Genomic DNA, 13,187 nt, shown 5'->3' with positions numbered 1-13,187 from the left:
AAAATCAAGATTAAATATAGGTTTGACACTTGGCACAATGTGATTGGGTCACTTAAACCTAGAGCTAATCAAAGGGTGACATGTGGCAAGGGTTTAATGTGTTAACCTAGCTATTTAAGTGTGGTTATGAAAAGAATAAATAACCAGCAACCACACTCCTTTGTCACGCCACTTTGAGGGTTTTTATCTCTTCTTCTTCATCTCTTATCAATTCAAAGAGATTAGCCATCAATCTCTTGAATTAAGAACACTAGAAATTGTTTCTAGTGTCCTGTTTACATCTTTAATCTCTTAAAAGGCAGAACTTGATTTTCTAATTAATAGAAAAAGCTTTAGAAGCTATTCAAGGGCTGCCATAGGTGTTCTTGGTGTGGACAAGCTAGAGGGGCAATATCTGGTGTCCTGAAGACGAATCTCAAAGGCGTAGACATGCTGCAGTGTATCAAGAGGTTAGTGTAATCATTCTTGATTTAATCTAGGGTTCTAAAATTAATCTGATTAATTTTAAAATCTTAAATGGCAAATACAGATCCAAAACATATTAAAAGAGTTTTAATATGTTGTTTATCATTGAAATCAAATAGATAAAAATAAATCTTGCATGATGCATGTGACCCTAGGTGAAAATTTTTGAATTCAATGGTATAAACTTGTGTTTTTCACGCTTCCGTTCCTTCAATTGGTATCAGAGCCACTATATTTGCCATTTAGATTGATGTTTATATGATTTAATTGTGTGTTTGATCATGAGATCAAAAGTTCATTGCTGGTTGCAAAGCAAGTTGGCGGCATACTTGAAAAAACACCATCAATGGTGCGCATGGTTTGGCTTCCATGGGTGGTTTAAGGTTTGGCTTTTAATTCTGCAATTGTTGTATGATCTAAGGCCTATTCTTTGAATAATTAAAGTGTTTAATTAGTAGTTTTTATCACACAATTAAATTATGATTCAAATCAGAATTTTAAAAAATGTTTGAATGTGATTCAAATCTGAATTTTAAAAGTTGTTTGAATGTGATTCAAATCTGAATTTTTAAAGTTGTTTGAATCATATTTAAATCTGATTTTTTAAAATTGATTGAATAAAATTCAGATCTGATTTTTTTAAAAAATATTTGAATGTGATTCAAATCTGATTTTTTAAAAAATGTTTGAATGTGATTCAAATCTGAATTTTTAAAGTTGTTTGAATGTGATTGAAATCTGAATTTTTAAATTTGTTTGAATGAGATTCAAATCTGAATTTTTAAATTTATTTGAATCATATTCAAATCTGGATTTTTAAGTTGAATATGAGATATTCAATTTAATTTAAGTATGTATTTTTTATTTAATTGTTAAATAGTGATATGCATGATGGATGATCATGGACTATAAAAGACCAATGTGATTGGATTTATTTCTTTTATGTTTCTTTGGGATTGTAAATTAATTAATTTATTTTAATTTATTTTGGGCTTGTATTATTAAGTTTGTAATAATTTTTGGGTTGTAATTTCATTTATTTAAGTTCTTGTAAATTCGCCTTGGTATGCCAAGGATTACCATGTAATATTGGATTGCAAGAAGTTCAAGGAGGTTAAGAGCATTGGTGGGACCAATGGGAGGAATTCAAGATCAAGTGTTGATTATGTACTCCTTCAGCAACTCTTGTAAAATGAATGAATGAATGAAATGCACCTAGGAATGCCCTGATTCAATTCTTGGTGGTGCAGAATTGAATCCCTTAGAAAGTCCATGATCATACCATATTTACTGCTTATCCATGAATGCATGAGATGTATGGGAATGTATGCAATTATATGATATATGCATGCTAAATGGATAATGTGCAAAGTGAGACCTTAATAGTAATTAGAATGACCATAAAATCTTCCAAACAAATGATTAAGTTGGAAATGCTATAACTAAAGTAATTATAACATAGGCCCTCCATTGGGGCAATTATTTTAAGAAATTTTAAATAGTTGCATGAGATGCAATTAATTTAAGAGATTTTCTTAAGAATAATTGTTAAGCATGAGATGTTGTAAATATGTAAATGGTTTAGTGGCCAATATTGGATGTACCTGAGGACATTAAAATTATTTGCATAATTACTGGCTCAATGGGATCAACTTAACTAATGCAAGATAAGTCAATAATGAATGTACCTGAGATTTTGAGCATTAGGGGCTAAGTAAAGGATTGAACCTCACGTAAGATGTGATGGGCAAGGAGTTGCTCACTTATAGTTTATTGTAATTCCAATAATGGATGTACCTGAGGATGATCAATAGAATTATAAGAATTCAATCACCCATTAGAAATCCATCCAACTAGGATTTCCGTTTTCTACTTTGGAAGTGTAGGATTCGCTAAGTTAGTGGGAGGACCAATTTGATTAAAAGACCATAATCATATTTGGTTAATTACATGATACATTTACTAATTAATCTAGTTATTTCTGCAGTTAATTTTCTGATAAAAATGATCACAAAACAACAACCACCACCATCCAATATCCTTGCAAGCATACTTGATCACAATAGGTTGACAGGACCTAATCTGTCTGATTGGCTAAGAAATTTGAAACTTGTCCTGAACCTTGAACATATAGGATATGTTCTAGATTCAAATGTTCCTGGTCCCTTACCTCCAGAGGCCACACAAGAGGAACATGAAACTTTGGACAAGTGGAAGGAGCATGATATGAGAGCTAAGTGTTACATGCTTGCTTCCATGAGTAATGAGTTACAGAAGCAACATGAAGACTTGCAGAGTGCAAGTGAGATCCTCCTTCACCTACAAGAGTTGTATGGTGACCACAGTAGGAATGCTAGGTATGAGATATCTAGGCAGCTGTTCCGCATGAGGATGTCTGAGGGACAGAATGTTGGGGATCATGTCCACAAGATGATTCGCCTGATTGAGCAGTTGGAATATCTTGACTTCAACATGGATTTCCAACTACAGATGGATTTGATCCTTCAATCCCTTCCTGAGTCTTTTGGGAATTTTGTGACAAATTTTCATATGACTCAACAGGAATGCACCTTAGCTGGTTTACTCAACATGCTGGTTATTGCCCAAAAGAATATGCCAGGCAATAAAGGAAAAGAGGTAGCTTTGGTTGCATCTTCTTCTGGTGGAAAGTCCAACAAGAAGAAGGGCAATAAGAAAAAGAAACCTCAGATTCCTGGTCCTTCTAAGAAAATAGCTAAACAGAAAAGGAAGACTAAAGCTGATGAAAGGCAAAGGAAAGTGTTTCCACTGCCAACAGGAAAGTGTTTCCATTGCCAATAGGAAAGTGTTTCCATTGCCAGTAAGAAAGTGTTTCCACTGGCTAGAGTATAGCAATCTAAAAGAATGCAATGCCATGGTGAAAACCAACTCAAGTTCAAAATATATTTGGCACTTAAGGTTATGTCATGTTGCAGAAGATAGGATTGCAAAATTGGAGAAAATGGGGATTCTATCCTCATTGGGCTCTGAGCCTACTCCAACTTGTGAATCTTGCCTTCAGGGCAAAATGACTAGATCACCCTTTATTGGACAGGGGCTAAGAGCTGAAAATATTTTGGAGCTAATACATAATGATGTATGTGGTCCATTTAAAGAAATGGCTAGAGGGGGCTTTCATTATTTTATTACCTTTACTGATGATAAATCAAGGTTTGGGTATTTGCATTTGATAAAATACAAACATGAATCTTTTGAAAAGTTCAAAGAATTTAAATCTGAAGTAGAAAATCAAACAGGAAAGAATATTAAAGCTCTTCGATCAGATCGTGGAGGTGAATATTTGAGTACTGAATTTGATGAATACTTGAGAGAGCATGGCATTGTTTTCACCGACTCCTCCAGAACACCACAACCGAATGGTGTATCCGAAGGAGAAATCGTACCCTATTGGATATGCTACGTAGTATGATGAGCTATACCGATATGCCAATCTCCTTTGGGATTTGCATTAGAATCGACTTTGTATATTCGAATAGGATTCCATCAAATCGCTTCTTCCACACCTTATGAGATATGGCATGGAAGAAAACCAAGTCTTAAGCATGTTAAGATTTGGGGTTGTCCAGCTTATATAAAAAGCTGAACACTGATAAATTGGAGACCAGATCAGAAAAAGGTCGATTTGTTGGATATCCAAAAGAGAGTTTTGGATATTATTTTTATTTGCCTACTTCACAAAAGGTTATGATTAGTAGAGATGCCACATTTCTTGAACAACAGTTTGTTCAAGAAGGAGGCAAAGGAAGGCAAATAGAGTTAGAATTGGAGAATTCTGACCAACCAATAGATCAGATGGATATAGATCCATCTAGTCAACCTATACCCGTTGATGAAACATTTACAGCTGTTCCTCGTAGAACAACTAGGGTATCTCACCCACCAGTGAGATATGGTTTTTTTCATGAAGAAGAACAAGAGTTGTCTACTCATGAAGAAGTAGATCATGGAGATGATCCACTTACCTATGAAGAAGCTATATCAAATATAGACTCTTCAAAATGGATTGATGCTATGAAATCCGAGATTGATTCCATGTATAAGAATCAAGTTTGGGATCTTGTTGACCCACCTGAAGGTATTGTACCTATAGGGAACAAATGGGTTTTCAAGAAGAAAATTGGTTCTGATGGAAAGGTAGAGACCTATAAGGCAAGGCTAGTAGCGAAAGGGTTTCGCCAAAGGCAAGGAATCGACTATGAGGAGACTTTCTGCTTTGTTGCCATGCTTAAATCAATTAGGATTTTATTAGCAATAGCTGCGTACTATGATTATGAGATTTGGCAGATGGATGTCAAAAACAGCTTTTCTCAATGGATACATTGAAGAAAACATTTTCATGGAACAACCTAAGGGTTTTGAATCCCAAGATGGTTCCAAGGTATGCAAGCTAAAGCGATCCATTTATGGGTTGAAACAAGCTTCGAGGAGTTGGAACATCCGTTTTGATGAAGCCATTAAATCCTTTGGTTTTATAAAAAATGAGGATGAGCCATGTGTATATAAGAAGGTTAGTGATAGTGCTATCACTTTCCTTGTCTTATATGTGGATGACATACTATTGATGGGTAATGACACAAGTATGTTGACGACTATAAAGGTATGGTTGTCAAATACATTCTCCATGAAAGACTTAGGGGAGGTAACCTATATTCTTGGGATTCGCATCTATAGAGATAAAGCGAAAAGAATAATTGGTTTATCCCAAAGTCTATACTTGGAAAAGGTGTTAAAGAGGTTTAACATGCTTAATTCCAAGAGAGGGTTGTTACCAGTGAGACATGGTATCCATCTTTCTAAAGAGATGTCTCCAAAGACACCTGAAGAAAGAGATAAGATGGCCAGGATTCCATATGCTTCGGCTATTGGAAGTTTAATGTATGCAATGTTGTGTACTAGGCCGGATATCGCATATGCTGTTAGTTTGACTAGTAGGTATCAATCCAATCCAGGTTTGGAACATTTGGATAGTCACAAGAATATTCTTAAGTACTTGAGAAGAACTAAGGATTTATTCTTGATTTATGGAGGTGGAGACTTGCAATTGGATGGTTATACTGATTCTGATTTCCAATTAAATATTGATGATAGAAAGTCTACCTCTAGATATGTGTTCATTTGTAATGGAGGTGCAGTCAATTGGAAGAGTTCCAAGCGAGCACTACCGCAGATTCCACTACAAAGGTCGAGTATATTCTTTGCATCGGATCTCGCAAAGGAAGTTTTGATAAAAAGTTCGTGATGAACTTACAAGAGTTCCTTCCATTGAGTCAACGGTTCCACTACTGCTGTGACAACAATGGAGCGATCCTCTGAGCTAAGGAACTAAGGCCTCACCCAAAATCCAAACACATAGAAAGGCACTACCACATTATCAGACATATAGTTGGGCAAAGGCGATATAGCCATGCAGAAAAATAACATCAGGTGAAAAAAATTCAGCTGATCCATGCACTAAGCCTTTGTCACAAGCTCAGTTAGACTGACATCTTGAGAAGATGGGTCTAAGATATTGTAATGAATGGCTCTAGTGCTAGTGGGAGATTGTTAGTAGTATGCCCTAGAGCATATCATTTAGTATGTATCTTGTATATATTTTTATTAATAAAAGGCATTTCCACTTTTCTGTTTACATAATATATTTATGTGTAATAGAAAAGGTCCATTGATATTTTGTTAAAAATATTATTCTTAAGTTGTTAAGAATATGAGTGACAATATTTCTAGCACAAAGTATCATAAATAGGTTCACAATCGAGGATACTTCATAATAAGGACATGACTTATCCAGAAAGATTGTATTCATGTTTGTTCCCAAGTTATTTATATGAGATATAAATAAGATGGAATGGTGAGTCTCATGCCATATGACAAACATGATAGGCACTTATAAATGATAAGTACGCCGAACCAGTGACACTTATGACAAGCACATGGAGTTTACTCTTGTCAATGTTTTGTCATAAATCATATCAGTGCATATAATCTTTAGACCTGAGATAGCACAGTTATCTTGTATATAGGTAGTTTGAGTTTGATATTGCTTTCATACTTGTACTGTGTATGGGTATATGGGCATGTGTTGGCTCCTACTAGTTATATATGGAGGTAGGTGTTGATCAAGATGGAATCTGTTCCTCTAAGTAAATAGAGATAAAATCCTATGTTCATTTAATTGTTCTTGATGTTTCAAGTTCTTGGCCAGGACAGATAGATTTATTCAGAAAAGAGTTTCTGATGAGAAATTCTTTTTAATCAAGAACTGGAATTAAAAGAGAACATAATATTCATAGCAAATGGAGTTTGACATAAACCATGACTCTAGCTTGAGTTGGGATTTTGTAACAGAGAGATTCTAGTGCATGGTAACATATGATTATAGGTTCATTTAAGGTAAACCTTATTACTAATTGGGTGGCTATGGCATGCTATGCTAGGTGTTAACCATGGTCTATGAGGTTCATAAAATGATTTAGAGAAATCATTTATGGTAAGAAAGAGTTCTGATGATATTAAGAGTTGATATCATGTCTCATTGCCAATTAGTGATGAGCCTAGTAAGTCACACACATACACAAGTTATCACCTAATTAAATATGATTTAATTAATTAATTAAAGAGTTTAAATTGATTAATTAAATAGGTTTGGTTTGCAATTAGATTGCAAAGTCCCTAGCATGACTTGAAACCAAATCTAGATTATTGGATGTATAATATAAGTTAAATTTATATTTAAAGTGTTTAAATATGAATTTAATTAATGAGAAATTAATTAATAGAGATTAATTAATTAATTTATGTTTGATATAAATTAATTAGAAGAAGAAAATAATTATTTTGGGTTAAGAACTCAAAATTAAGACACAGGGGCATTTTGGTCATTCCACAGTGTGACACGTGGCACCATGAGATGGTGACACATGGGATTACACATAAGCTTGCCAAATATTTTTTAATCATGTAAGATGATTAAAATCAAGATTAAATATAGGTTTGACACTTGGCACAATGTGATTGGGTCACTTAAACCTAGAGCTAATCAAAGGGTGACATGTGGCAAGGGTTTAATGTGTTAACCTAGCTATTTAAGTGTGGTTATGAAAAGAAAAAATAACCATCAGCCACACTCCTTTGTCACGCCACTTTGAGGGTTTTTATCTCTTCTTCTTCATCTCTTATCAATTCAAAGAGATTAGCTATCAATCTCTTGAATTAAGAACACTAGAAATTGTTTCTAGTGTCCTGTTTACATCTTTAATCTCTTAAAAGGCAGAACTTGATTTTCTAATTAATAGAAAAAGCTTTAGAAGCTATTCAAGGGTTGCCATAGGTGTTCTTGGTGTGGACAAGCTAGAGGGACAACATCTGGTGTCCTGAAGACGAATCTCAAAGGCGCAGACATGCTGCAGTGTATCAAGAGGTTAGTGTAATCGTTCTTGATTTAATCTAGGGTTCTAAAATTAATCTGATTAATTTTAAAATCTTAAATGGCAAATACAGATCCAAAAACATATTAACAGAGTTTTAATATGTTGTTTATCATTGAAATCAAATATATAAAAATAAATCTTGCATGATGCATATGACCCTAGGTGAAAATTTTTGAATTCAATGGTATAAACTTGTGTTTTTCACGCTTCCGTTCCTTCATCAACATGCACCATAAAGTGCATAATTTGTCAAACTCAATTACAACAATTTAATCACCTATTCATGCTCATTTACATGTCCAATCTCACACCATCACACATATACCCAAGCTGCCATAACAACTATCACAATTTAACATTAATATTCCATAATCCAAACATGAAATAACATCCTTATGGTTCACTAAACCAGGCTGTCAATTCATGCATTACATTCCATTAATTCCCAAGCTTCAAATTTCAAATACACATTCACATATACTAAGTGTACATCACCCAAATAATTTCCTACACACATAAACATTTAATCAACCCTTTAATCTACAATTTACAAACAAAAATAAACTGTCTTCAAGGAGTTTCCATGGCTGCCAAAAATAAACATCTCCCCTAGAACATCAAACTCCAAAATTCTTTCCACAATTCAAGTACCCATAACCTCCTTACTAACTTTAATGAAGCACTAACCAAAAACACAAACTTACCACTTTGGAAACTCTTCAAAATCTCTCCAAAACTTGGTCTTCTTGCTGCCAATCTACTGCCCAAGGTGTATGGACAACTTTTAGTGAAGAAAGGTGCCAAGAACGAAGCTTAAATCAAGCTTGCATGAAGCTTTCAAGTGGACAATAATGGTGGATCTTCTTTTCACTATTTTCGGCTGAATTTGGGAGCTTGAAGATGAAGTTCAATCTGTTGTCCAAAGAGTGAGTTAGTGGTCCACTTAAATGAGTTAGTGGAGCACTATGTCAAAATTAACTATTATTTTAATCTTAACTTTCATTTTCCCACATTTAACTCTCCATTTTTACTATTTACATTAGGTACCACTAATTTAATTTTTCATTATATTTTCCAAGTGTAATAGCATGTATTTTTAATGGACATTTAGGTCAAAAGACAACTCGGGATGTCAAATGACCACAATGCCCCTGTTCGGGTTACATTCCCGATTTTTCGGTAACACCGGATTTTGTCCATTTTTCAATTTCTCACTTTTCTTTATACTAATTAATTATTTTTTTTTATTTTTCCAATGGCATTTATACTTCAATAGGTGTCTATTTAAGTCCTAAAAATATTTTGCAGGGTTCCCCGTGGTCCAGGGCTAGTCAACAGTCCACGCCGTGACTTATCGGTGCGGTCACCCATCGCTAGGGTTCTCGGCTTGTTTAACTTGGTTACATTTCTTTGCTATTATTTTTCCTTTGTTTTTCTTGTATTTTCTTTTCTTGTATTTCATTATTTTATATCTCCTCACTCATATCGAAGTGTAGTTCTAGGCATCCTAGCTGTCCGGACAACACTGGTCACCGGAACAGTAGAATGCACTACCGAACATAGGGGTGTTACAATTCTCCCCCCCTTAAATAAATTTCGTGCACGAAATTTTACCCAATAGCCATCTTATAATAGTCATACGTTTATTTTCTCCTTTCTATATGATCGTATAATCTTCTTTCCCTCGAATTTGTATAAGACTTTTAACAACCTAATACAACATTTAATTTGTTTGTATAACACCAATCTTCTCTTACTATTGTCCTGTCTAATATTTAGGTTCATGTTCCTTCTTGAATGACCCTTGAGGTCATGTTAGAATGATTTATCTAGTCGTTAGTCCTCTGACCATTCTAATCAATAGTCTTCCTCACATTTGTAACATTTTTTGTTATATTTGAACCAACTGTTCAAATTTTTACTTCCATAACTCTTTTTTTTGTCAATATTCTATAACTTACTTCCCTTTTATACTAAACTATAACCTTTCGATATTCTAACTTTTCAGTTTTAAATCCCTAAGTAGGATTTTCAAACTTATTTCCAACAATAAAATTCTATCCTGGCATAACTATACCAAAACAAATGCCGTTGGCAACTATTCTCATCTTGGTGTACTATCGAGTAGTACGTAGCTCTATACAATAATCTCACGTCAGTACTGTAATATGCAGCTTACAGTATAAACATCAAGAACATTGCATAGTTACTACGATACATCCCAATAGATCAAATTTTCTGATATTTTATCCTTTTTGAATTTACTAATATTCGAATCTTATTCCGATTACAATATGTCACACCCTACCCCTCTGTAAGGCATAACATGATCCCGTAGTATACTTAATGAATTACCAACTCCGTCTACTGATAACCCATTAAATACACTACAAGGGATTTTAAAAACTTTTCTTACTTCTTTTACAGTGGTGAGCACTATTTACAGGTGTTAAAAACCTTTTTGAACTGAAGTGATAGAACTAACACATTTGAATTATTTGGAATTTTTGTAAAAATTTTGGCAGAGTGCCATCTATATTTTGGATAAAGCAGTTCTTCAGAAAAAACCTGTAAAAAGCACTTCAATATATATTTCCAAATCTCAACTCCAACATATTTCTCAACACAACATATTTCTCAACTCAAATCCATAGTAATTTTTCAAAGAATGAGATACCAGAAATATAATACAATTTTTACAAGTCAAAATAACTCATAATTTATTTTACAACTTTAATGTAAAATTTTATTTTACAACTGCTCAAGACCAAGAACAATATATACATACAATGAACATACATTACAGAACAAAATGCAAAATGTGGTATACTCAATATACCTGATGATCTCTCAATGTGGTACTAGCAGCCTAGTCTGCTGCCCTGTCAATTTGTCTACCTGCGATAGCAATGAAAAGCTATCGCTGAGTAAAATTTACTCAGTGGTGCACAATAACAATTTGAAATGCGATATATAAATCTTTTATTAACAGTTCACAAATCAAATGATTCACAATTCCATTCACAATTTACAAAATTCATCTAACACAAATTTGATCAAATAACTGAATAATACCGTTTTGCAAATCAATAACACAATTCGATTAAATAACTGAATAATACAGTTTTGCAAATCAATAACACAATTCGATCAAATAACTGAACAATACAGTTTTGCAAATCAATAACACAATTTGATCAAATAACTGAATAATACAGTTTGCCAATCAATAACACAATTTCATCAAATTACTGAATAATACAGTGTTGCCGATCAATATCACAATTTAGGCCATGACATAATTTTTTCACACATGCCGTGTTGTACACCACGACAAGACACACTCACCCCAATAATCGAAATCAATGAGGGAGGAAGCTAGCTATATAATGAGTACTCATCCACACTCACCTCAGACTGGCAAGTCAAAGAGGGAGGAACATAATCACACTCACCCCAGACTAATAAGTCAAAGAGGGAGGAATATATCACACTCACCCCATAAATGGAGGAGGAACATAGTAACAGTGTCATGCCAAGTGTGAATCAAAACAATTTCAAATCACAATATTTCATACAAACCATAAATCACATTTTATCTCAAAATTTCCATTTGCAAAGTTGGCAACGCAATAAGTTCCAAATAATATTCCCAAAAACAAAGCAATCAAAAATTATTCATAACTTATTTCTCCAAATAAATCTGCTAGTAAAAGTAGTGAATATAAAAGTATTATGCACGGACACAATTTAAAACAATATCATACAAATAATCATAATTTATTTCAATTGAAAAATTCAAAAGAAATAGCTATTGTGCACGAACATAATTTAAAACAATAACATACAAATAATCATAATTTATTTCAATTGAAAAATTCAGAAGAAATACTTATTGTGCACAAACCTCTGATAACTGTCTCTTGGCTCTGACTCAGTGTTTCCTTCCCCTCCCTGAGTCTTTGCTAACTGAGAAACACAATTTGAAGTGTTTCAGTACTCATTTAAACTGTCTCTAACGATAATGCTTGATAATTAATTCACTGAATTCATTTATTCGCTTAGTCAACCTACTATGTCGACCCTTGGTACATTCTAGGTAATTTAGGTTTTAATGTCATTAATATGTCACATTCGATAGTCTTTTAGGGTTGGTACATGTTACCAAATTCATTTCTGTGTATACTGCATTTTCTTGCGATTTGCTGGATTCCGGGATACTAGTTTGACCTAGTAGGACGACCTAGTTCCCTCGGTTTTTGGGTTTTGGTCAAAACTACAAACTTGTAGATCTATGTCTTATGGAACGCAGGGCAAAATTTCAGATCATTCTGAGTTATGTAGACCAAGTTATGGTCATTTTACTATTGCTGGTCAAATTGCACCAAAATTGGTCATTTTAGGTCACTTTAGGTCATTTTAGGTTCGGCCAGTTTTTGGACCCGAACTTGTACAAGCTGTTTGACTTGCTTATGGTCATTTCTGGGCTTTGGTGTCTTCATAAGACTTGTAGATATGGGTCTTAACTATTCATGGTTAAAATTTCAGGTCAATTGGACCTGTTTTGAGTGAGTTATGGCCTAAACACTAACTACTGCCCAAATGGTCAGTTTTCAGGCCTCAATTGCACTTAATCCGGATTTGGTCATTTTTCAAGTTACCTTGCAAGCAGAATTTTGGCAAGCTTCCTTCATGAAAGTTGGCACATTTTGTGCCTAGTTTCACCTCCAATTGGTCTCATGCCAATTGGAGCCACACACTTAAAGTTATAGGCCTAAAACACAAACTGCCTTATTGCAATTCTTGCATACATATCAAACATCACTTTTAACACTCACCAAACTTAACATTCAAACTAATTCTGGTTGTACCATGAACTAAACATAATTCACAACACATTATAGGTCATTTTGGCAGCTTACAATTACATTCAATGTGCACCAACAAGTGCAGAATTTGCCCAACTCAATTTACAACAATTTAACTCCATAACCAAGCTCATTCACATGTCCAACCTTCACACCACTATACATACATTCAAACTGCCATAACAACTAACACATTTTAACATCATTATTCCATAAACCAAGCATGAATTCCAGCATTCTTCAAGGGTTAGCAAACTGCCACAATGGTACACTTACATTCCATTACTTTCCAAGCTTTAAATCTCATTTTACATTTACATATACTAAGTATACATCACCCAAATAATTTCCTACGCAATATACATTTAATCAATCATTTAATTCACCA

This window comes from Hevea brasiliensis, chromosome 2 (genome assembly GCF_030052815.1).
Source record: "Hevea brasiliensis isolate MT/VB/25A 57/8 chromosome 2, ASM3005281v1, whole genome shotgun sequence".
Lineage (NCBI taxonomy): Eukaryota > Viridiplantae > Streptophyta > Magnoliopsida > Malpighiales > Euphorbiaceae > Hevea > Hevea brasiliensis.
This window is presented reverse-complemented; position numbering follows the sequence as displayed.